This window comes from Lagenorhynchus albirostris, chromosome 8, assembly GCF_949774975.1.
Source record: "Lagenorhynchus albirostris chromosome 8, mLagAlb1.1, whole genome shotgun sequence".
Classification (NCBI taxonomy): Eukaryota; Metazoa; Chordata; class Mammalia; order Artiodactyla; family Delphinidae; genus Lagenorhynchus; species Lagenorhynchus albirostris.
In genome coordinates this window covers 4268912-4292932 of record NC_083102.1, presented here as the reverse complement: position 1 = coordinate 4292932, position 24021 = coordinate 4268912, and the positions used below count along the sequence as shown (strand labels likewise).

Sequence of the window (24021 nt, the reverse complement as noted above, 5' to 3'; positions counted from 1 at the left end):
ATAGAATATATTGAACTAGATTCCAAAGGAGGCTAGACTTTACTTGATTGATGGGAGAGAGGGCTCCAGGTGTTTTCTAGGGAACAGAGTAAGAAAAATGAGGATTGCTTGATGGGAATAAGCCACCGCATGAAATGAAGCTGGAGAGTAAAGTGGGGCTAACCGTCTCATTTGAAAATTAAAAATAATTCCATCTTGTGTTTCACAATCTGGACAAGTAGTTCTTGGTTTCATGTCAGAGTGACCAGGTGGTTAACTCTTCCACGGCATTTAAGATTGACAGCGTTAGCGGGTCTTTCCTCAGTGACTTGCCTCTCCTCCTGCACCATGAGGTCCTAAAAATCAGAAAACAAGACTTATGCGTGTTGTTTTCTAATGCAGCACCCAGACAGTGCCTTTTGGAGGGGGCACATAGGAAGGCTGTGTGGAAAGAACGGATGCCTTGCCAGGGTGGCGAGTACTGTGTCTGCCTGAAGGTTTGTGCGTCAGTACCCGGAAGCAGGTAAGAATGAGCTGACGTTCCCGTGTGGATGGAAAGGATGAGCTAAAGAAGGGCAATGCGAATCAAGAGAGGCTTGAGGCACCAAAACAGTTTCAGAAATTAATGACCCAACTAACTCCTCGAATTGTAATAATGCTAAGAGCCTTCCAGAGATGCACCTTTAGGAAAAACACTCAAATATGTTTGGGGCTTGAACATCCCAGCCAGACTAGTCACAGACTGTCTTACGATCAAAGCAACGGGAGCTAGAGGAGGACTTATCTTCCTCCTTTGCCTTCCGATCCACAAAATTTCTCTGAGGCCCAGCCAAGAGAGGCTGCTTGCTTGAAGCTAGACATGTCCACTGGTCAGTGATGTTGCCTCCGGAAGAACTTTGGGCTGTAACCTTGGAGATGACGGTGGTCTGTCGGGTGTGGAAGTGGTGGGGTCCTGGAAATCTGGGGTATAATCTTTGAGCCAGCTTCTTGATATGGTGTTCTCAGAGGGGAATACCCTCTGTCTCCCAAATTCTTAATTCCTTTCTCAGCTCAAAGAGTCAGACTCTTCGTCTCGACCATGAAATGATGTGGATATGATGCTTTCTAAGTGTGGCAACGAAGTCAATGAAGAAGTAGGATTTAGATAAAGCCATGGATTCATAACAGACAATTAGGACTGAAGCGTGAGAAGTAGGCCATCTCAGGAGACGTGTATTACGAAGTACTTCCCACTATTAGAAGTTTTCTAGAATGCCCCTGAAAGATGGCAGCTTAGCCACAACTTTATTAATAGCTCCTGTTCCAGGGAGTTTCTGCCTTATAAGTCACCTGAGCAATATGGTGTCATAGCTGGAGTTGTCAGGAGTTTATGGAGATTAAATCTGCCTCAATAGAAGAAAGGGAAACTAGGGATGGCTAAGGCTGAGGAATGAGGTTGATATTGTGGAATACTATGGAATAAAAACGTGTCCTGTACGAAGGGTCTCTTACAGCCATCTTAGAGATGCTTAAGTAGGTAGCCAGGGGCTCATGACCAAGGTAATAAGGAATAACCCTGAGCTTGCAAAATAAAGGCTAAAACAGGAATGGTGGGCTGGAAAAAGACAAGAAGAGGATTGTGGAAATCAGGGTGAAGGCAAAAGAGTGCAGCCAAGCTGGCCGGCATGGCATTCCAGAGCCAGGGACTTGGTAATATCTCCCTAATCCCCCTCTCGACAGTGTCTCTGATCCTTTGGGAGCATCTCTCTGCCTAATTATGCAGCCATGTAACTGTCAGGTAAGAAAGAAAATTAACCCTGTTTAGGCAAGCATCTGGCAGATGGAGGAGAGATTCATTACTCCCAGAAATGCGTCTTGCTTCTGTCAACCTAAAGAAAGTGAAATGTTTTCTCCTGGAAATGTAATCATGGAGGTTATTCCATCACACTTTTAAACTTCTACTTTCTCCCTAAAGAACTTTTTTCTCCTACTTGGAGATGTTGCAGAATCCATTATTTGATACGATGCCGGTTGTTATAAGTAACATTTCTTCCTGCACTAACTAGATAGAAATGCTCAATTTAATATATTGGATTTGGGGAAACCATTTTCCCATCTTCTCCAATTAATTGCACATTATAACATGTTAATTATAAGTGTAAATATAATGTCAAGGGGATTCAGGGAAAATATGCAATGACTTTTAAAAGGAAATTCAGAATCTATTTGTGGTTGGGTTTTTGGTGTGGATGTATGTAGTTTCTGTGATGTCTCTTTTCCAAGGTCAGAGCTTCTCTGAGCTGCCTGCTGTAGGTGTATAATAAAGATGTAGGTAAGGAACAGAGAGCGGTAAATGGTAGATATGGGTTTTAGCCTAATATCCGTCTCTTTGACACACAGCCAACTGGAGGAAATAGCAGGGTATCTGTTTTCGTATTTTTTTCGTACACTCTACATCCATTGTGATTGTGTTTATATGTCATCAGGGTACCACAAATTCCTTAAGCTTTTTTCAAGTATTTGGAGATTTGCCTGTTGATGCTAGAGCTGCAGCAGCCTAATATTCTTCTTTTTTAAAAAATTGAAGTACAGTTGATTTACAAGGTTGTGTTAGTTTCAGGTGTGCAGCAAAGTGATTCAGTTATGTGTGTATGCGTGTGCATCTGTATATACATATTCTTTTTCATATTCTCTTCCATTGTAGGTTATTACAAGATATTAAACATAGTTCCCTGTGCTATACAGTAGGTCTTTGTTGTTTATCTATTTTATATACAGTAGTATGTATCTGTTCATCCCAAACTCCTAATTTATCCCACCCCCTCCTTTCCCCTTTGGGAACCATAAGTTTGTTTTCTATCTGTGAGTCTATTTTTGTTTTATAAATAAGTTCATTTGTATTATTTTTTAGACTCCACCTGTAAGTGATATCATATATTTGTCTTTCTCTGACTTCACTTAGTATGATAATCTCTAGGTTCATCCATGTTGCTGAAAACGGCAAGATTTCATTCTTTTTTATGTCTGAGTAATATTCCACTGTATCTATGTACCACATCTTCTTTATCCACTCATCTATTGATGGGCATTTAGGTTGTTTCCATGTCTTGACTATTGTCAGTAGTGCTGCTATGTACATTGGGGTGCATGTATCTTTTTTTTTTTAACATCTTTATGGGGTATAATTGCTTTACAATGGTGTGTTAGTTTCTGCCTTATAACAAAGTGAATCAGTCATACATAAACATATGTTCCCATATGTCTTCCCTCTTGCGTCTCTCTCCCTCCCACCCTCCCTATCCCACCCCTCCAGGCTGTCACAAAGCACCGAGCCAATATCCCTGTGCCATGTGGCTGCTTCCCACTAGCTATCTACCTTACTACGTTTGTTAGTGTGTATATGTCCATGACTCTCTCTCACCCTGTCACAGCTCACCCTTCCCCCTCCCCATAACCTCAAGTCCGTTTTCTAGGAGGTCTGCATCTTTATTCCTGCCTTACCCCTAGGTTCTTCATGACATTTTTTTTTCTTAAATTCCATATATATGTGTTAGCATACGGTATTTGTCTTTTTCTTTCCGACTTACTTCACTCTGTATGACAGACTCTAGGTCTATCCACCTCATTACAAATAGCTCAATTTCGTTTCTTTTTATGGCTGAGTAATATTCCATTGTATATATGGGCCACATCTTCTTTATCCATTCATCCGATGATGGGCACTTAGGTTGTTTCCATCTCTGGGCTATTGTAAATAGAGCTGCAATGAACATTTTGGTACATGACTCTTTTTGAATTTTGGTTTTCTCAGGGTATCTGTCCAGTAGTGGGATTACTGGGTCATATGGTAGTTCTATTTGTAGTTTTTTAAGGAACCTCCATACTGTTCTCCATAGTGGCTGAACCAATTCACATTCCCACCAGCAGTGCAAGAGTGTTCCCTTTTCTCCACACCCTCTCCAGCATTTATTGTTTCTAGATTTTTTGATGATGGCCATTCTGACTGGTGTGAGATGATATCTCATTGTAGTTTTGATTTGCATTTATCTAATGATTAATGATGTTGAGCATTCTATCATGTGTTTGTTAGCAGTCTGTATATCTTCTTTGGAGAAATGTCTATTTAGGTCTTCTGCCCATTTTTGGATTGGGTTGTTTGTTTTTTTGATATTGAGCTGCATGAGCTGCTTGTAAATTTTGGAGATTAATCCTTTGTCGGGTGCTTCATTTGCAAATATTTTCTCCCATTCTGAGGGTTGTCTTTTGGTCTTGTTTATGGTTTCCTTTGCTGTGCAAAAGCTTTGAAGTTTCATTAGGTCCCATTTGTTTATTTTTTTTTTTATTTCCATTACTCTAGGAGGTGGGTCAGAAAGGATCTTGCTGTGATTTATGTCATAGAGTGTTCTGCCTATGTTTTCCTCTAAGAGTTTGATAGTTTCTGGCCTTACATTTAGGTCTTTAATCCATTTTGAGCTTATTTTTGTGTATGGTGTTAGGGAGTGATCTAATCTCATACTTTTACATGTACCTGTCCAGTTTTCCCAGCACCACTTATTGAAGAGGCTGTCCTTTCTCCACTGTACATTCCTGCCACCTTTATCAAAGATAAGGTATCCATATGTGCGTGGGTTTATCTCTGGGCTTTCTATCCTGTTCCATTGATCTATCTTTCTGTTTTTGTGCCAGTACCATACCGTCTTGATAACTGTAGCTTTGTAGTATAGTCTGAAGTCAGGGAGCCTGACTCCTCCAGTTCCTTTTTTCGTTCTCAAGATTGCTTTGGCTATTCGGGGTTTTTTGTGTTTCCATACAAATTGCAAAAATTTTTGTTCTAGTTCTGTGAAAAATGCCAGTGGTAGTTTGATAGGGATTGCATTGAATCTATAGATTGCTTTGGGTAGTAGAGTCATTTTCACAATGTTGATTCTTCCAATCCAAGAACATGGTATATCTCTCCATCTATTTGTATCATCTTTAATTTCTTTCATCAGTGTCTTATAATTTTCTGCATACAGGTCTTTTGTCTCCTTTGGTAGGTTTATTCCTAGATATTTTATTCTTTTTGTTGCAATGGTAAATGGGAGTGTTTTCTTGATTTCACTTTCAGATTTTTCATCATTAGTATATAGGAATGCCAGAGATTTCTGTGCATTAATTTTGTATCCTGCCACTTTACCAAATTCATTGATTAGCTCTAGTAGTTTTCTGGTAGCATCTTTAGGATTCTCTATGTATAGGATCATGTCATCTGCAAACACTGACAGCTTTACTTCTTCTTTTCTGATTTGGATTCCTTTTATTTCCTTTTCTTCTCTGATTGCTGTGGCTAAAACTTCGAAAACTATGTTGAATAAGAGTGGTGAGAGTGGGCAACCTTGTCTTGTTCCTGATCTTAGTGGAAATGCTTTCAGTTTTTCACCATTGAGAATGATGTTTGCTGTGGGCTTGTCATATATGGCCTTTATTATGTTGAGGAAAGTTCCCTCTATGCCTACTTTCTGCAGGGTTTTTATCATAAATGGGTGTTGAATTTTGTCAAAAGCTTTCTCTGCATCTATTGAGATGATCATAAGGTTTTTCTCCTTCAATTCGTTAATATGGTTTATCACATTGATAGATTTGCGTATATTGAAGAATCCTTGCATTCCTGGAATAAACCCCATTTGATCATGGTGTATGATCCTTTTAATGTGCTGTTGGATTCTGTTTGCTAGTATTTTGTTGAGGATTTTTGCATCTATGTTCATCAGTGATATTGGCCTGTAGTTTTCTTTCTTTGTGACATCCTTGTCTGGTTTTGGTATCAAGGTGATGGTGGCCTCATAGAAGGAATTTGGGAGTGTTCCTCGCTCTGCTATATTTTGGAAGAGTTTGAGAAGGATAGGTGTTAGCTCTTCTCTAAATGTTTGATAGAATTCGCCTGTGAAGCCATCTGGTCCTGGGCTTTTGTTTGTTGGAAGATTTTTAATCACAGTTCCAATTTCAGTGCTTGTGATTGGTCTGTTCATATTTTCTATTTCTTCCTGATTCAGTCTTGGCAGGTTGTGCATTTCTAAGAATTTGTCCATTTCTTCCAGGTTGTCCATTTTATTGGCATAGAGTTGCTTGTAGTAATCTCTCATGATCTTTTTTATTTCTGTAGTGTCAGTTGTTACCTCTCCTTTTTCTTTTCTAATTCTATTGATTTGAGTCTTCTCCCTTTTTTTCTTGATGAGTCTGGCTAGTGGTTTATCTATTTTGTTTATCTTCTCAAAGAACCAGCTTTTAGTTTTATTGATCTTTGCTATTGTTTCCTTCATTTCTTTTTCATTTATTTCTGATCTGATTTTTATGATTTCTTTCCTTCTGCTAGCTTTGGGGTTTTTTTGTTCTTCTTTCTCTAATTGCTTGAGGTGCAAGTTTAGGTTGTTTATTCGAGATGTTTCCTGCTTCTTAAGGTGGGCTTGTATTGCTATAAACTTCCCCCTTAGAACTGCTTTTGCTGCATCCCATAGGTTTTGGGTCGTCGTGTCTCCATTGTCATTTGTTTCTAGGTATTTTTTGATTTCCTCTTTGATTTCTTCAGTGATCTCTTGGTTATTAAGTAGTGTATTGTTTAGCCTCCATGTGTTTGTATTTTTTACAGATCTTTTCCTGTAATTGATATCTAGTCTCATGGCGTTGTGGTCAGAAAAGATACTTGATACAATTTCAATTTTCTTAAATTTACCAAGGCTTGATTTGTGACCCAAGATATGATCTATCCTGGAGAATGTTCCATGAGCACTTGAGAAAAATGTGTATTCTGTTGTTTTTGGATGGAGTGTCCTATAAATATCAATTAAGTCCATCTTGTTTAATGTCTCATTTAAAGCTTGTGTTTCCTTATTTATTTTCATTTTGGATGATCTGTCCATTGGTGAAAGTGGGGTGTTAAAGTCCCCTACTATGAATGTGTTACTGTCGATTTCCCCTTTTATGGCTGTTAGTATTTGCCTTATGTATTGAGGTGCTCCTATGTTGGGTGCATAAATATTTACAATTGTTATATCTTCTTCTTGGATCGATCCCTTGATCATGATGTAGTGTCCTTCTTTGTCTCTTTTAATAGTCCTTATTTTAAAGTCTATTTTGTCTGATATGTCCAGCTTTCTTTTGGTTTCCATTTGCATGGAATATCTTTTTCCATCCCCTTACTTTCAGTCTGTATGTGTCTCTAGGTCTGAAGTGGGTCTCTTGTAGACAGCATATATAAGGGTCTTGTTTTTGTATCCATTCAGCTAATCTATGTCTTTTGGTGGGAGCATTTAGTCCATTTACATTTAAGGTAATTATCGATATGTATGTTCCTATTCCCATTTTCTAAATTGTTTTGGGTTCGTTATTATAGGTCTTTTCCTTCTCTTGTGTTTCTTGCCTAGAGAAGATCCTTTAGCATTTGTTGTAAAGCTGGTTTGGTGGTGCTGAACTCTCTCAGCTTTTGCTTGTCTGTAAAGGTTTTAATTTCTCCATCAAATCTGAATGAGATCCTTGCTGGGTAGAGTAGTCTTGGCTGCAGGTTTTTCTCCTTCATCACTTTCAGTATGTCCTGCCACTCCCTTCTGGCTTGTAGGGTTTCTGCTGAGAGATCAGCTGTTAACCTTATGGGGATTCCCTTATGTGTTATTTGTTGTTTTTCCCTTGCTGCTTTTAATATGCTTTCTTTGTATTTAATTTTTGACAGTTTGATTAATATGTGTCTTGGCGTATTTCTCCTTGTATTTATCCTGTATGGGACTCTCTGTGCTTCCTGGACTTGATTAACTATTTCCTTTCCCATATTAGGGAAGTTTTCAACTATAATCTCTTCAAATATTTTCTCAGTCCCTTTCTTTTTCTCTTCTTCTTCTGGAACCCCTATAATTTGAATGTTGGTGCGTTTAATGTTGTCCCAGAGGTCTCTGAGACTGTCCTCAGTTCTTTTCATTCTTTTTTCTTTATTCTGCCCTGCAGTAGTTATTTCCACTATTTTATCTTCCAGGTCACTTATCCGTTCTTCTGCCTCAGTTATTCTGCTATTGATCCCATCTAGAGTACTTTTAATTTCATTTATTGTGTTGTTCATCGTTGCTTGTTTCATCTTTATTTCTTCTAGGTCCTTGTTAACTGTTTCTTGCATTTTGTCCATTCTATTTCCAAGATTTCGGATCATCCTTACTATCATTATTCTGAATTCTTTTTCAGGTCGACTGGCTATTTCCTCTTCATTTGTTAGGTCTGTTGCATTTTTATCTTGCTCCTTTATCTGCTGTCTGTTTTTCTGTCTTCTCATTTTGCTTATCTTACTGTGTTTGGGGTCTCCTTTTTGCAGACTGCAGGTTCGTAGTGCCCGCTGTTTTTGATGTCTGTCTCCAGTGGCTAAGGTTGGTTCAGTGGGTTGTGTAGGCTTCCTGGTGGAGGGTACTAGTGCCTGTGTTGTGGTGGATGAGGCTGGATCTTGTCTCTCTAGTGGGCAGGTTCACGTCTGGTGGTGTGTTTTGGGGTGTCTGTGGCCTTATTATGATTTTAGGCAGCCTCTCTGCTAATGGGTGGGGTTGTGTTCCTGTTTTGCTAGTTGTTTGGCATAGGTTGTCCAGCACTGTGGCTTGCTGGTCGTTGAGTGAAGCTGGGTGCTGGTGTTAAGATGGAGGTCTCTGGGAGATTTTCGCCATTTGATATTATGTGGAGCTGGGAGGTCTCTTGTTGACCAGTGTCCTGAAGTTGGCTCTCCTACCTCAGAGGCAGAGCCCTGACTCCTGGCTGGAGCACCAAGAGCCTTTCATCCACACGGCTCAGAATAAAAGGGAGAAAAAGTAGAGGGAATTAGTAGAAGTATGAGGAAAGAAAGAAGGAAAGGAGGGAAGGAAGGAAGGAAGAAAGAAAGAAAGAAAGAAAGAAGCAAAGAAGGAAAGAAGGCAAGAAGGAAAGAAAGGAGGCAGGGAGGGAGGGAGGAAGGAAGGAAGGAGGGAAAGAAGGAAAAAAGACAGAAAGAAAGAAGATACAGTAAAAATAAAATAAAGTATAATAAAGTTATTGAATTAAAAAATTCTTATTTAGAAAAACAGAAGGGACGGATAGAACCTTAGGACAAATGTTGGAAGCAAAGCTATACAGACAAAATCTTACACAGAAGCATACACATACACCCTCACTAAAAGAGGTAAAGGGGGAAAAATCATAAATCTTGCTGTCAGAGACCACCTCCTCAATTTGGGATGATTCGTTGTCTAAAGGAGGGAAGGAAGGAAGGAAAGAAAGAAAGAAAGAACGAAGGTAAAGTATAATAACGTTATTAAAATTAAAATTGATTATTACGAAAAAAAATTTTTAAAAAAAACCATGGACGGATAGAATCCTAGGACAAATGGTGGAAGCAAGACTATACAGACAAGATCTCACACAGAAGCATACACATACACACTCACAAAAAGAGGAATAGGGAAAAAAATCATAGATCTTGCTCCTAAAGTCCACTTCCTTAATTTGGGATGATTGGTTGTCTATTCAGGTATTCCACAGATGCAGGTACATCAAGTTGATTGTGGAGCTTTAATCCTCTGCTTCTGAGGCTGCTGGGAGAGATTTCCCTTTCTCTTCTTTGTTCTCACAGCTCCCGGGGCTCAGCTTTGGATTTGGCCCCACCTCAGCGTGTAGGTCGCTGGAGGGCGTCTGTTCTTCGCCCAGACAGGACGGGGTTAAAGGAGCCGCTGATTCGGAGGCTCTGGCTCACTCAGGCCGGCGGGGAGGGAAGGGCACGGCGTGCGGGGCGGGCCTGCGGCGGCAGAGGCCGGCGAGACGTTGCAGCAGCCTGAGGCCCGCCGTGCGTTCTCGCGGGGAAGTTGTCCCTGGATCCCGGGACCCTGGCAGCGGCGGCCTGCACAGGCTCCGCGGAAGAGGGGTGTGGAGAGTGACCTGTGCTCGCACACAGGCTTCTTGGTGGCGGCAGCAGCAGCCTTAGCGTCTCCCGCCCGTCTCTGGGGTCCGCGCTGTTAGCCGCGGCTCGCGCCCGTCTCTGGAGCTCCTTTAAGCAGCGCTCGTAATCCCTTCTCCTCGCACACCAGGAAACAAAGAGGTAGGAAAAAGTCTCTTGCCTCTTCGGCAGGTGCAGACTTTTCCCCGGACTCCCTCCCGGCTAGCCGTGGCGCACTAACCCCCTCCAGGCTGTGTTCACGCCGCCAACCCCAGTCCTCTCCCTGCGCTCCGTCCGAAACCGAAACCCGAGCCTCAGAGCCTCAGCTCGCAGCCCCGCCCGCCCCGGCGGGGGAGCAGACAAGCCTCTCGGGCTGGTGAGTGCCGGTCGGCACCGATCCTCTGTGCGGGAATCTCCCCGCTTTGCCCTCCGCACCCCTGTTGCTGTGCACTCCTCCGCGGCTTCGAAGCTCCCCCCTCCGCCTCCCGCAGTCTCGGCCCGCGAAGGGGCTTCCTAGTGTGTGGAAACTTTTCCTCCTTCACAGCTCCCTCCCACTGGTGCAGGTGCCGTCCCTATTCTTTTGTCTCTTTTTTTTTTTTTTTCTTTTGCCCTACCCAGGTACGTGGGGAGTTTCTTGCCTTTTGGGAGGTCTGAGGTGTTCTGCCAGCGTTCAGTAGGTGTTCTGTAGCAGTTGTTCCACGTGTAGATGTATTTCTGGTGTATCCGTGGGGAGGAAGGTGATCTCCGCGTCTTACTCTTCCGCCATCTTCAAGGTCCCCCCGCATGTATCTTTTTGAATTAGAGATTTTGTCTTTTCCGAAGTAATATTCTTATTTCCATTATCACTGAATTTCAGTCTTCCCCTCAGGATGCACATGGAAAGGCTCTGAGCTGGAAAAACTGTAAGGCCAGAGGCAGAAGATGACATTTATGGGCAACTGTGTCTTGGTCATAACTCTATTCCTCCACCATTACTTGGTGTCAGACATTCAGCCAAACACTAATATAGATGAAAGAGCTGTTTACTTTTATTAGCCCATTAAGCAAACGCTTACCAAGCTCCTACCATGCTGGACAGTGTGGTAGCCCTGGTGCAGAAAAAGAAACACACAGACGGACCCTCACCGATGAGGGTAAGAACAACGGGCTTGAGGCACATACAGCCTCCCCTCAGGGATGGAGTCCCGTGCCCAGGGCGCCCACAGACCCTTGCCAGTGGAGGAAGCAGGGCGGGAGCATTTTCTAGTAACAGATAACACACTTGGCCAGACCACGGTGAAGCCAAGAGCACACCAGTCTGAGAATGGGATCTTCTCTGGCTGCCACTGAATAGCAGTGTGATTGGGGGCCGCTGACTCGAATCACCTGCAGGCCCAGTGTCCTCATTCATTGAATGAAGGGATTTAAAGGAAACTTCCCCACTCCTGGGCATATATCAGGAGAAAACCATAATTCAAAAAGATACATGCACCCCAATGTTCGCTGCAGCACCATTTACAATAGCAAGGACACGGACACAACTTAATGTCCATTGACAGATGAATGGATAGAGAAGATGTGGTACGTATATACAATGGAATATTGCTCAGCCATAAAAAAGAATGAAATAATGCCATTTGCAGCAACATGGATGGACCTAAAAATCATCATACTAAGTGAAGTAAGACAGAGAAAGACAAATATATGATATCACTTATATGTAGAATCTAATTTAAAAAATGATACAAATGAACTTATTTACAAAACGGAAACAGACTCACAGATATCAAAAACAAACTTATGGGTACCAAAGGGGAAACCTGGGGGGGAGGGATAAATCAGGAGCTTGGGATTAACATACACACTCTACTATATTATAAGATAGATAACCAACAAGGACCTATTGTATAGCACAGGGAACTCTACTCAATACTCTGTAAAAACCTATATGAGAAAATAATCTGAAAAAGAATGAATATATGTATATGTATAACTGAATCACTTTGCTGTACATCTGAAACTAACAGAACATTGTAAATCAACTATACTCCAATAAAATTAAAAAAAATAAAATCAAGGAAGTTTTTAAAAAAATACAGTTGATACAAACAAGCAATACTCACTCCAGGTTTCTATATATAAAATACAGTACATGTATGTGAAATTAAAATCAGTAAAAATGAAAAAACATAAAGGAAACTTCAGTCTGTGTGTGTGTATAGACTGTGTATATGCACGTATATATGTGTATACGTATATATGTCTGTAATTATTGTAAATAAGAAAACAAAGCATAGAGTTGACATTTCTCATCTCTCGTTCCGGGTCTGTTGCTTTTTCTTCTTAGTTTTTGGCTATTTTTCTCCTTTTTCTCTGTTGACATTCACCTGTCATAACACACTGTAGCTCACCTCTGCCTCAAGCTAGCCCTTCTTTGAAATCTCTGCTTCTCCTGTTCCAGTTTTCCTTCCTTTGCCTAAACAGAGCATCAAGAAAGGAAGAAATCAATAGGAGAAATGATATGTTTTGATCAGCAGTTTTCTCTAAATTACATTTGTTAAAGTCTGGCCGTTTCATATTCTGTTTAATGTATTCCATCGAGGTCATTTTCAATCTTGAAGTTCCTTCCCATTTCTTTCATTTCAAAAGATGAGAGGTTAATGTCTTGCTTTTTAAAAGTTAATAGCAACTCACTGGAACTATGATAAAGGCAAAACGGAGCTTTATTGTGAATGACGGACATGGGACTCTTTTGGGGAAAAATGTATGGAAGAACTAAGGCAATGATGTATTTTTTTAATCCCCCCTATTTATAATGGATTATCATTGCATAAAATTTACATACGGCCAACAAAGTATGGCAAGAGAATGTATTGCTCAAACGCTCAGGTAACAACTTAACATCCAGTTAATTCAGTGGTAAACATCGGAGGAATCAGTTGCAAAGGGTTTTCGTGGCAGGGGGGGCCGTAGTGGAAATAACGTTGGCTTAAGTATCAAGAGATCTGGTTTCTAACCTGGCATTTAATAAAATTGTGTGTCCTTGGGAAAGTTATTTCATTTCTCTGTGGGGAGTGAGGACAACACCTCCAGGCCCAGTTATCCATCACTGCAGAAAAAATCACCCGGAAGCTTCCATGCCAGCCTTCGGTTCTGAGTGAGTCTGCTGGTTCCGGGTGAGCCTCGAGCCTGCCCAGGTTCAAGGGGAGCAGAAACAGGTTCTACCTCTTTTACAAGAGCATTTCAAACAGGAGATACTTTTTCGGCCATTTTTAGAAAAGACATGCTTTCCACCTAAGCTACCATTTTTAATGCTTAATCGTTGCCTTGGAATAGGCATTGTTTATTATCCATTTTAAAAATAATCAGCACCTACTCAAATATTCTTTGTTTAGAACTTCTTGTAGGCTTTCTTTTCTACATATATATTTAAATCATTTCTGTATTTTAAATTATTTGCCCACAGCTTTTTTTTTTAAAAAAACATCTTTATTGGAGTATAATTGCTTTACAATGGTGGGTTAGTTTCTGCTTTATAACAAAGTGAATCAGTTATACATATACTTATATCCCCATATCTCTTCCCTCTTGCGTCTCCCTCCCTCCCACCCTCCCTATCCCGCCCCTCTAGGTGGTCACAAAGCACCGAGCTGATCTCCCTGTGCTATGCGGCTGCTTCCCACTAGCTAGCTATTTTACGTTTGGTAGTGTATATATGTCCATGCCACTGTCTCACTTTGTCCCAGCTTACCCTTCCCCCTCTCCGTATCCTCAAGTCCGTTCTCTAGTAGGTCTGCCTCTTTATTCCCATCTTGCCCCTAGGTTTGCCCGCAGCTTTATTGAGACATAATTGACACATAACATTGGGTAAGTTTAAGGTGTATAGCGGGTTGATTTGGTACATTTACATATTGCAAAATGATTACCAGCATAGCATTAGCTAACACTTCCATCCCGTCACATAATTACCATTTCTTTTTTGTGTTGAAAACAGTTACCGTCTACTCGCTTAGAAATTTTCAATATATGCTACAATATTAACTATAATCACTGTGCTGTACATTAGATCCCCAGGACTTGTTACTCTTATAACTGGAAGTTTGTCTACATATATCTTTAATGTTTATTTGAAATCCATCTGAGACTGTATTACTAAGGATAGAGCTTTTAATATCTTAAGAGCTATAGGTTTGATAGATGTTACGCATATAAATGCAGTATCTTTGCTTTTCAGTTGGCCTGCACAATTCTCTAAGGATTGTTGTGATTGAATTAAGCCCTAGCTAGTATCTATGGGCCAAATCCATGAGGATTTCTCTGGAGGGAAATTGTTATATTTACTTGTTAGTGAGAAATATAAAATGATAAAAATTCCTTTTGGGCCTTAGAGAGAAGATATTGCAACCCCAGAAAAAGATACCTGGCTGCTTGGCCTTTCACTGGAGTCCGAGTGAAGGACTGCCCTCTGAGGCAGCGTTGACATCTAAGGAAAGGTATCACATCCTGAACTTACCGCCAGAACGTGGGAGGTTTCAGTTGATTCTGTTGTCAAGATTCACCTCCTCTATTGTGTTTTGCAATTGATTTTTTTAACTTCATGCGGGCCTTTCTACTAACAGGCAAAATGCTTTCTGGCCTATGAAATGTCCACCTGTCCTGATTCCTCTTCCTTGTAACTACCTCTCCCCGCCAGGCATTCACAGCACTCTGTGCTGAACTCGGACTGGACCTGGAAACCCAGACAACCCTTCCAAAGCCTTCCAAAGCCTTATCATCTTCCAGAACGCTTTACACACAGAAGATAAAAATGTAGTTCCGTATAACACCGCAAGAAAACTTTTGCAAAGGTAAGGCATTATTCTCATTGTAAAATAATTCACTTTAGTGGGGGGAAAAAAACCTCACCTTGACACTTCTTGAGATAGCAAGTTAGCTGACTGCTGAGTTTAGACTGCTTTAAGAGCATCACCTTAGCACGTGACTCTCATGAATATTTCCCCCCAACTAGATGAGAACTTATCCCTCTCATTTGGATCTTCGCCGAGTCACCCCTTTGTGTGGAGTTGCCAGCTCCCAGTAGGGCCCGTAAGGACGGCAGAGCTCTATTCTCTGACTCTATCCATGTCCCATCACCTCCAGCCTCCTTCACTTGGTGGCAGCCCATTGTCTCCATCTCTGTCTTGAACATACCAGGTTTGTTTCCTCCTCAGACCCTTTGCACTTGCCATGGCCCTGCCTGAACTTGCCCTTCCTCCAGGCTTTGGTTAGTGATGCACTGTCATCATTCTGATTAGGATTGAATGCCACCCCTCCACGGGGCTTCCCTTAGCCCCTGTTAACGTCTGCTCCCCACCCACTCAGACTCCATTCGACTCCCTCTCAAGTCCAAGCCATAACCCCAATGTCCTTTTTTTCACGTAACTTTCCCCTAAGTTCCTTATGTCTTATTTACACCCAGGCCATCCCTGGGGACACTTGCTTTCCTCGTGTAATCATTAATTACTCTCAAGTGTTCTGGTTGAAATACGAAACTATAACATTATCATAGTTATCACTTCTAGAAATGGGGTTTATTTATTTTTCCGTATCCTTCGTAGATGTCTCTTCACTAGAAAGTAGGCACAGGGACTTTGTGCCAGGTAATTATTTAGGCACTGGGGAGGCAACAGTGAATACAGATTATGAGAACTCATTCAATATTTTTTGATGGAACCAGTTAAAGAAAACGAATGACAGGCTTTCATATAATGTGTTTGTGCACAGACACATAAACGAACTGAAGTGATGATTTTGTGTTCTTTTGTTTTTCTTTTAGTTTTTATTTTATATTGGAGTCCAGTTGATTAACAACGTTGTGTTAGTTTCAGGTGTACAGCAAAGTGATTCAGTCATACATGTATTTATTCTTTTTCAAATTCTTTTCCCATTTAGGTTATTACAAAGTATTTAGCAGAGCTCCCTGTGCTATACGGTAGGTCCTTGTTGGTTATCGTTTTTAAACATAGCCGTGTGTACATGTCAATCCCAAACTCCCAATCTATCCTTCCCCCTCCCCCTCCCCCCACGTCACCCTGGGTAACCATAAGTTTATTTTCTATGTCAGTGAGTCTGGTTTTTTTTTTTTTTGTTAAGTAAGTTCATTTTTATCTTATTTAAGTGAAGATTTTGGATCAAGTTTTATTTCATAGTTATGTGGACATATGCTCCACATAATAATAAATAGGGAAAAACTCACACTCATTCAGAGGAATGAGATTGCAAAGAAATTGTCAAAAAGTTCAAATTGAAAAAGAAACTTGTTTGGAAAGGTTGCTTCTGCTACATTGCATGAAACTTCCTAAAGAGGTCAGCGACTCCTCCATTAGTACCTGGGGTCTTCTCTGTATCTTTGTCAATTTTTTTCTTTTCAACACTGGCCTTGGAATATGACAAGTTATTCTAGATAATTTAGGCAATATTCTTGCAAGTAGCCATAGTGTGGGGGACCCAGATGTGGGGGACGAGTTTATCGATCTGTAGACAGAGCAACGATACTGGGGTCGCTGCTCGCCTTTGCACACGGAGCCATGGATGAATTAAGAACAGATTTTCCTTTGAGAGGATAAACTGGGAGAAAAAAGCTGAGGTTGTGTTTCAACCTCCACTTGTCTCCTAGGCTTGAAAGCTTCGGGCAGTACACGGTCTGCATCACTTCATGTGGAAACATGGGCGGTAGCAAAGACCATTTATTTTCAGTGTATGTAAAACCGATGAAATCAAAATTAACCCAGAGAACTATTTAAATTGGCATTTATTTCTTTCTGACCCCAAGGGTGATTTATTCCCATCCACACCCCAGACACGGACACAGCTTCAAATGGACACTTCAGCAGCTGGGATGTACTGAGTTGCAGGAGGTCCCACCTTACAAATCAGAATAGTTCAGAGAAGTGACAAAATCATATGCATGTTTAAAGGCAACCCAGAACTAGGAACACAGGGAAACCCCACTGAACTGAATTCCAGTAAGAGACAAGCCCTTCCTAGCAGAGACCATGGGTACTTTCATCCCTGCCGCATTTTTCCTTACTCAGTATGTGTGGGATGTGGCACCCACCTGTCTTTTAAACTTCTGCCAACTACAGACTGGCCCTTGCCACCTGCCTCTACAAGGATTAAATCATGAACCGCTGCAGCCGCTGCCCTTCAGCACCCCCCGAAAGGAGCTCAGGGTGGAGAGCAGGAAGGAGGCCCTCTGTGCTCTGGGAAAACCCGGCAGCACAGGCCTTCAGATAGTTAGATATTCTCAGGAGATATTATGAGCCCAATTCTTGCATCTCCTTGTATCTAGAAAAGCACTAAAATCATTAATGGAGACATCTGCTCCTTGTGACGAGCAGCCACCTGCTGCCAAAATGCATGGGTTTTTTTTTTTCATTTATTTTTTGCGGTATGCGGGCCTCTCACTGCTGTGGCCTCTCCCGGTGCGGAGCACAGGCTCCGGACGCGCAGGCTCAGCGGCCATGGCTCACGGGCCCAGCCGCTCCGCGGCACGTGGGATCTTCCCGGACTGGGGCACGAACCCGTGTCCCCTGCATCGGCAGGCGGACTCTCAACCACTATGCCACCAGGGAGGCCCTCAAAATGCATGTTTGACTGCATGTTCCCCCTTCACTAAAATCACATCTATACTGACCTCCCCCTGCCTCTTGGGGACAGTTTCTCAGAACTCTCTGAGAGGCTGTCTCCCAGGCTATAGTCCTCATTTTGCCCCAAATAAAACTTAACTCAGAACTCTCATGTTGTGCATCTTTTTAGGCAACTCTTCATCAGCCGCGTGTGGGCTGAGAGGAAGGTTTGGAATTCTGAGAATTCCCAGGCTTGGAGTGAATCCACACCACATCCTTCTCACGGGACCTTCACTGGGTGCATGGTAGCAGCACCAAGGCAGGTAAGCCCTCCCGATGTGCGCGGTACCTGGACCAAGTACGTGGCCGGGCCCTTCTGGAGGCTTGGGGATGTGCAGGATGGCCAAGGGAGCTTCCTAGGGCACAGGAGGCTCCTCCTGGATGCGAGGCCGCAGCAAATCAAAGCCTGCTCCTCTTGTAGAAGAATGGAGAGCGATCTCCAAAGGCTCAGGGAGTGGCTGCTCATGTGTAAAGTCTGGAGCCTTAATAATGATATTCGTGTACTGCTTTATTAAGCACTTTAACCTTTACGCTCTAATTCTCATAATAAACACATTACGTTTGTGATGTTATTCCCAAACTCTGGAGGATAACTGGCTTACTCTAGGCTTTAGAAAGTGAGTGTGCAGCAAAATCAGGACAGAGACCCAAGATTGTTGCCTCTTAGTTTATGCTTTTCCAAGAAACAATAGTTACTCTGCTGCTGCACTATCCTTACCTCAGAAAACTCCTGCTGTAGCAACGTTTGTTGTTGAGGTCTCTGAAATACCTGTTTTGTTCTGAACCTCTGAACTTTCTTGGCTCAAAATTGGAATGACAGCCTTTAACACATGATTATCATTTTATAGCAATGTATGCATTTAGAATTCTGAGTTATGATTCACCCAGTTATCTGAATTAAAATATTTTCCTTGCCTTCACTGTTGGGCTTTGAAGTACCACCGTAAACCCACCTACCCCTTTCCCCAGAGTCTGGGGTAGGCGCTTCAATATGCCCCCATAGCACCATAAGATCCCCCACCATAATGCCCATCACAAGATACTGGACCTTCCAGTTTATGCGTCTGCTTCTACCCAGCGGTGAGCTCAGGGATTTTCTGCTTGGAGGAGAAATTATTTCGTATTCATCTTTTATCCCAGGGCTTATTACAGTGGCATTCAAGGGTCAGTCAATAAATACTACTGAATGACTAAACAAACAGGGTAAATAAATGCCTTAGGAGAATCGGTCACCCCCCGGTCTGCCATATCTCACCACGACTACATTGATACATTGATTAATAATTTGCCTGGAAAGAAGCTCCTTTATGATGGTGTGGATGATAGTAAAAGTAATATTTTCATTGTGTTATTAAGTGCAGCGTTGTTCAACCTGTTTGCTTATCTGCCAACGTACGGTCCGGGGCAGAGATCACGTCAGCTTTGCTGTCGTATCTACAGCAGTTTGGAGAGTTATTGGCACACGGTAGTGGCTTACTTTCCTGGGTGAATAAATACCTTTTTATGATGATTATATAATACATGTACAGTTCTGTAAACATTATATATATTAGTCATGCTTTACATGTACATATATAAATTTAAACTTATCCATCTTTTTCTTCATTGATTGTGATTTTTGTCACTTGTTTAATAATTGCTTCTTTTCCCCAAGGCACTGTCTTTATTTTTTGGTAAGATTTGGGGGTTTGATTTTTATATATTGATAGTTAATTCATTAAAATTGTTTTCTTTTTGTGGTGTGAGGTAGGTATCAGATTTTTTAATGTATGCGTAAACAATTTTCCCAGCTCTATTGAATAGCTTAGCTTTTCTTCTCTGATTTGCAATGTCATTTATCAATGTTCTATAATTAATAGGCATTCTTTTCTATTATATATGTTGGCATTGATATCATAGTGTTTTCATTACTACAGTTTTGTAAGTCTTGATAACTAGTAAGAAATGTTTTGTTCCTTTTCTTCTCTCGTCTTGATCTTTCTTCTTAGAGGTTTTTAAAAAGCAAATTTTTCTTTTGTTGAAGCTCATTTGCTTTTTTCTTTTTCCATTTTATTGATTTCCTACCTATTATGATGTCTGCCCTATTTTTAAAAGCTTATTCTAAGCTTTTAAGTTCTTCAGACATTTACTTCTAATCTTTTTCTTTTATTAATGCACATATTTCCCTTTTTCTTGGTCCTACTATAGATGACTATGATGTAGTACACTTTTTGGTATTCAATTCTAAATATGTCTTAGTTTCCTACGTGAATAACTTATTATCTTGAGTAATTTGAGTCCATTTAAGTCTGTGCTTGTTGCTGATTTCTAATTACTTGGAGTTTTGCTCTGAGAATCTGATCTGAATGTGTATCACTCACACTCTAGCAGGAAGCAGATGCCGTACTCAAGTGGGTAATGGAGGAAGGTTTAATGAAGAGGCTGCTCATAAATATGTAAGCAGGGTTACAGGAAACCAAGAGCGATGGTTGAAATGCTCTAAACTAGCAAGATGGAGGAGCCATTACTACCCTCAGGACTGAAGGTTAGGAGAGGCAAAGTTGACCAGAACCCAGAGATAGTAGCTGTTGTTGTAGCAGAGGGTTTCCTGACAGGGGCTGTGGTCTTGGTAGAGAAACTTACTTCAACATATAACGACCCATCACAGAGGAAACCAGGAAATAAGTACCCTGATCTCACTCTGTTCTCCAGTCCAGTCTCCACCAATGCTTCCCATTTATGCGAAACAACCAGAAGCCAGATGGCAAAGGGAACCATGGACGAAGTCCAGCCAGTTCAGCCTCCCAGGGTAGAGGCAGATGGAAGAAAGGCAGAGGGTGGTTTGGATGGTATAATGAAAGTGTCCAGTACTGTTCATTCTTTCTGTCCCCTCCAAAGCTTCACTCACCTGTTTGGCATTCAAGTAAAATAAATGTGTTCTCAATGCCGGGGACAACAAAGTTCCATGAGCTGCCGTATAGATTGAGTGATGTCAATACCTGAAAGATAAAATGTTAGCCACCCCGAGCTGCCCACCATCAACTGAATGTTTTTTCCTGATATTCCAAATCATAAGATTGGATATTAACAGTAATATTAAATTATCCCTTGGAAATGGTATAGATCAGAACAGGCACAAGTTAATTGCACAGGTAGCTGGGTCATTTACTCACCTGGAAACTGTGCCTATTTCTGTGTCTACTGCTTTGCCCTCAACACACACCTGTGGCCTCATGAGGGTTCCCTATGAAAAGTTAACAAAAAGGGTAGGTCTGGTTTGCAGATGGATTTGCATAATATACACATAGACAACCAAATGTATTACAGCTCCACACAGGGATGGTGGATTTGGAAAAAAAACAGTGATGATGGGCAATCACTTGGGGGTCAAGCACTAAGTTTCCACCAGGGTCAATAGGAGGCCAGGAACTGCTTACCAACTTGAGGCTAGTTACTGGCAGAAGACGGCATGGCTTCATTCCCAAACCCAAGGGACCATGCAGTGATTCTTTCTTTGGGATTTTTCAGTTGCTGTTAAAATATATTATCTGCCTCACACACAGGAAATACCGTAGCATATCTTGACACACAGCATAAGTGACAAGACAGCTTGAACTACTTCCTGGACATGATACGGAAGTCTAAGCAGTAGACCTTTTTGTTCTTTACTCTTTCCACCCGCTCCCCCGCCGCAAACTGGCCATCTTAAGCGTTACTCAATAATCATGTTACAAGATCATGCTTACATATCCTATATGTAGCCTTCAGAAGGCAAAAAGTCCATCAACAGTTATGTCTATTTCTTTGAAATGGGTGCTACAAAGAGTCACAGTATATTTTCACTTTAGAGTGAAAGTGAAAGAGTTTAGGTCTCCAAACTCTTGTGGGGCTTATCTCTTACCCTCTCACCCTTGCTACTTCCTCTCATCAGCTCCAGTGAGCAAAACGTCATCAACGTGATGTGGTACCTGATGTGATATTAAGACATTCAATTCCCTCTGGTCTGTCTTAGGACCAAAGCAGGAGAGATGGATGATGTAGGGGTGCTGATGCTCCTGCCACAAGAGAATGAGTTGTTTCTGATCATCTTTACTGATAGAAATGGGGAAAATTATCAATATATGCCAGGTCAACAGCCGTATACTCGGTGGTAGAGCAATGTTGATTTGCTTCGGTAAAGATACCACATGTGGAACTACAGTTATGATGGACATGAGCACCTGATTAAGTGTGCGATAACCCACAGTCATCCTCCAAGACTCATCTGGGTTTTGCACCATTCAAACGGGTAAGGCAGAGGGACTTCCCTGGTGGTCCAGTGGTTAAGACTCTGCCTTCCAATGCATGGGGTGCAGGTTCAATCCCTGCTTGGGGAGCTAAGATCCCACAAGCCTTAGAGCCAAAAAAACAAAACATAAAACAGAAGCAATATTGTAACAAATAAAGACTCCTGTTTTCCTCCTGTTTGTACAATGTTTTTTTAAAAATCCCTGTGACAGAGTTCTCCTGGTGTGAACCGCATGGGTTATGGCTTCAATAGCAACCAGAAGTGACAGCTCCTAGGTCCTCACTGGGAGAAGCTTCCTACATGGGGGAAAGAGGGCTGGAAGGCATGAACCCTGAGTGGGAGGAGGGCGCTGCAGCATCACCGGTGCAGGTGAGGGTCATGGCAAGGATGCTGGCCGCCAGAGCCACACTCGGTCTCAGTTATGCTCACCTTTTTGCTGAAGAACAGGGGGAAGCCTGTCCCCTTTCCCTCTCCGAATCGATCCAGAGAAGGTGGCCCTGGCCGGCTTGCCACTCTGTAGGGCCTCGAGTTGGCCACCAGGAGGCAGTGCTGTCTCTTCTCAGACGCAAGGGTAGAAGGTCCCGCCTGGCTTGGAGGTGAGTTCTCGGGTGACCTGTGGGAGGTGTGAAGACAGAGAAAGGTGGAGACAAAGAGGGCTTTTCTCTCCCACTCCGATGTAGGGAGGAACCTGTCGCCACCCTGGGGTGTTCTGATCGCAAGCATTTAAGCGGAGCCTAGAGGATCCCCACCCCCGCCCCGGTCAGGCAGGTGGGGATGGAAGTTTCCCTCCAGAAGGTATTTGCCTGGTTCACCAGAAAACACCTGACGTCCAATGCTTTAGTCCAATGAGTTCCCTGAAAGCAGGGCTACTGCCTCTTCATCTCTCTCCTAGCAGGGCGTGTGCTTAACTGACAAGTCGTCCAGTGAGTGATTTAATACATAAAGCATCTGACCTTTGCTAAGACGCTGCTTTCGGAGGCAAGGAACCAGGTTTTCATGTCGGTCCTCCTACCGGTCTGTCGCTGAGAAATAACTTCTGTCTGAGCCTCCACTCCCCGTGTGTGACTCACTCGCAGATGTAAAGTCGAACTCTGCTGAAGGCAGGGACACAGTTACGGATGCATGTTTTTGAAAGGAAAAAATGGTTGTGAATGTGAAATCCACGTTTCTTCCTTGACTGTTTTAGATCTTATAGGGTAGAGTAAATTTCTTATGTGAAGGCACCTAGAGATTTGCCTCATGGCCCTCAAGGCATGATTACCAGGGGGTAAGGGGGAGACGGATAAATTGGGAGATTGGGATTGACATATACACACTACTGTGTATAAAATAGATAACTAATAAGAACCTATTGTATAACACAGGGAACTCTACTCAATACTCTGTAACGGCCTATATGGGAAAAGAATCTTAAAAAAGAGTGGAGGGGGCTTCCCTGGTGGTGCAGTGGTTGAGAGTCCGCCTGCCGATGCAGGGGACACGGGTTCGTGCCCCGGTCCGGGAAGATCCCACATGCCGCGGAGCGGCTGGGCCTGTGAGCCATGGCCGCTGAGCCTGCGCGTCCGGAGCCTGTGCTCCACAATGGGAGAGGCCACAACAGTGAGAGGCCCGCGTACCGCAAAAAAAAAAAAAAAAAAGAATGGAGGTATGTATATGTATAACAGATTCACTTTGCTGTACACCTGAAATTAACACAACATTGTAAATCAACAATACTCCAATAAAAATTAAAAATAATAGTAACACATTGAGCTGAGAGTGCAAAATGGGTGGAGAGCCCGTCCACTCGATTTACAACCTGGACAGCGGCCTGCATCGTGGACGAGGAGGCTTGTCTGTGGACGCTTCAGGAATGTGGCCCGGTTAGTTTCACGTTGACCCTCCCCAGTTATCCCTGACCACCCCCGTCAGGGGGCGCTAGATAGTAAGGTTCTCGGGAGTAAGAACTATGCTTGGGGTGGGATTGGGAGGGAGGGAGACGCAAGAGGGAAGACATATGGGAACATATGTATATGTATAACTGATTCACTTTGTTATAAAGCAGAAACTAACACACCATTGTAAAGCAATTATACCCCAATAAAGATGTTAAAAAAAAAACTATGCTTCATTCATCCAGTAACTCGTTCAATATCCCCTACAAACTCCTCGTCCACTTGCCTTCTTGGGTCCTCCAGACTGTGTCCTCTGGGTGAGTGTGTCCCCATGGCAACCTCTCCATACTCAATAAAAGCCATAGGTTT

General features: G+C 42.3%; 1 long non-coding RNA gene across 4 annotated transcripts; it reads left to right on the top strand.

The window, feature by feature from the left end:
- The first annotated feature begins 383 nt into the window (after positions 1-383).
- Positions 384-23723, top strand: LOC132524436 (uncharacterized). 4 transcript variants are annotated; one of them, XR_009541864.1, is made up of 7 exons: positions 405-502; positions 10058-10241; positions 14233-14337; positions 14538-14691; positions 15776-15815; positions 17642-17774; positions 22459-23723. It is a non-coding gene; the product is annotated as an uncharacterized LOC132524436 (long non-coding RNA). The 4 variants fall into 4 exon arrangements; XR_009541863.1 differs by lacking the exon at positions 22459-23723 and having other exon boundaries at positions 17642-17989; XR_009541865.1 differs by lacking the exons at positions 10058-10241; positions 22459-23723 and having other exon boundaries at positions 384-502; positions 17642-17989.
- The last annotated feature ends 298 nt before the right edge of the window (positions 23724-24021 follow it).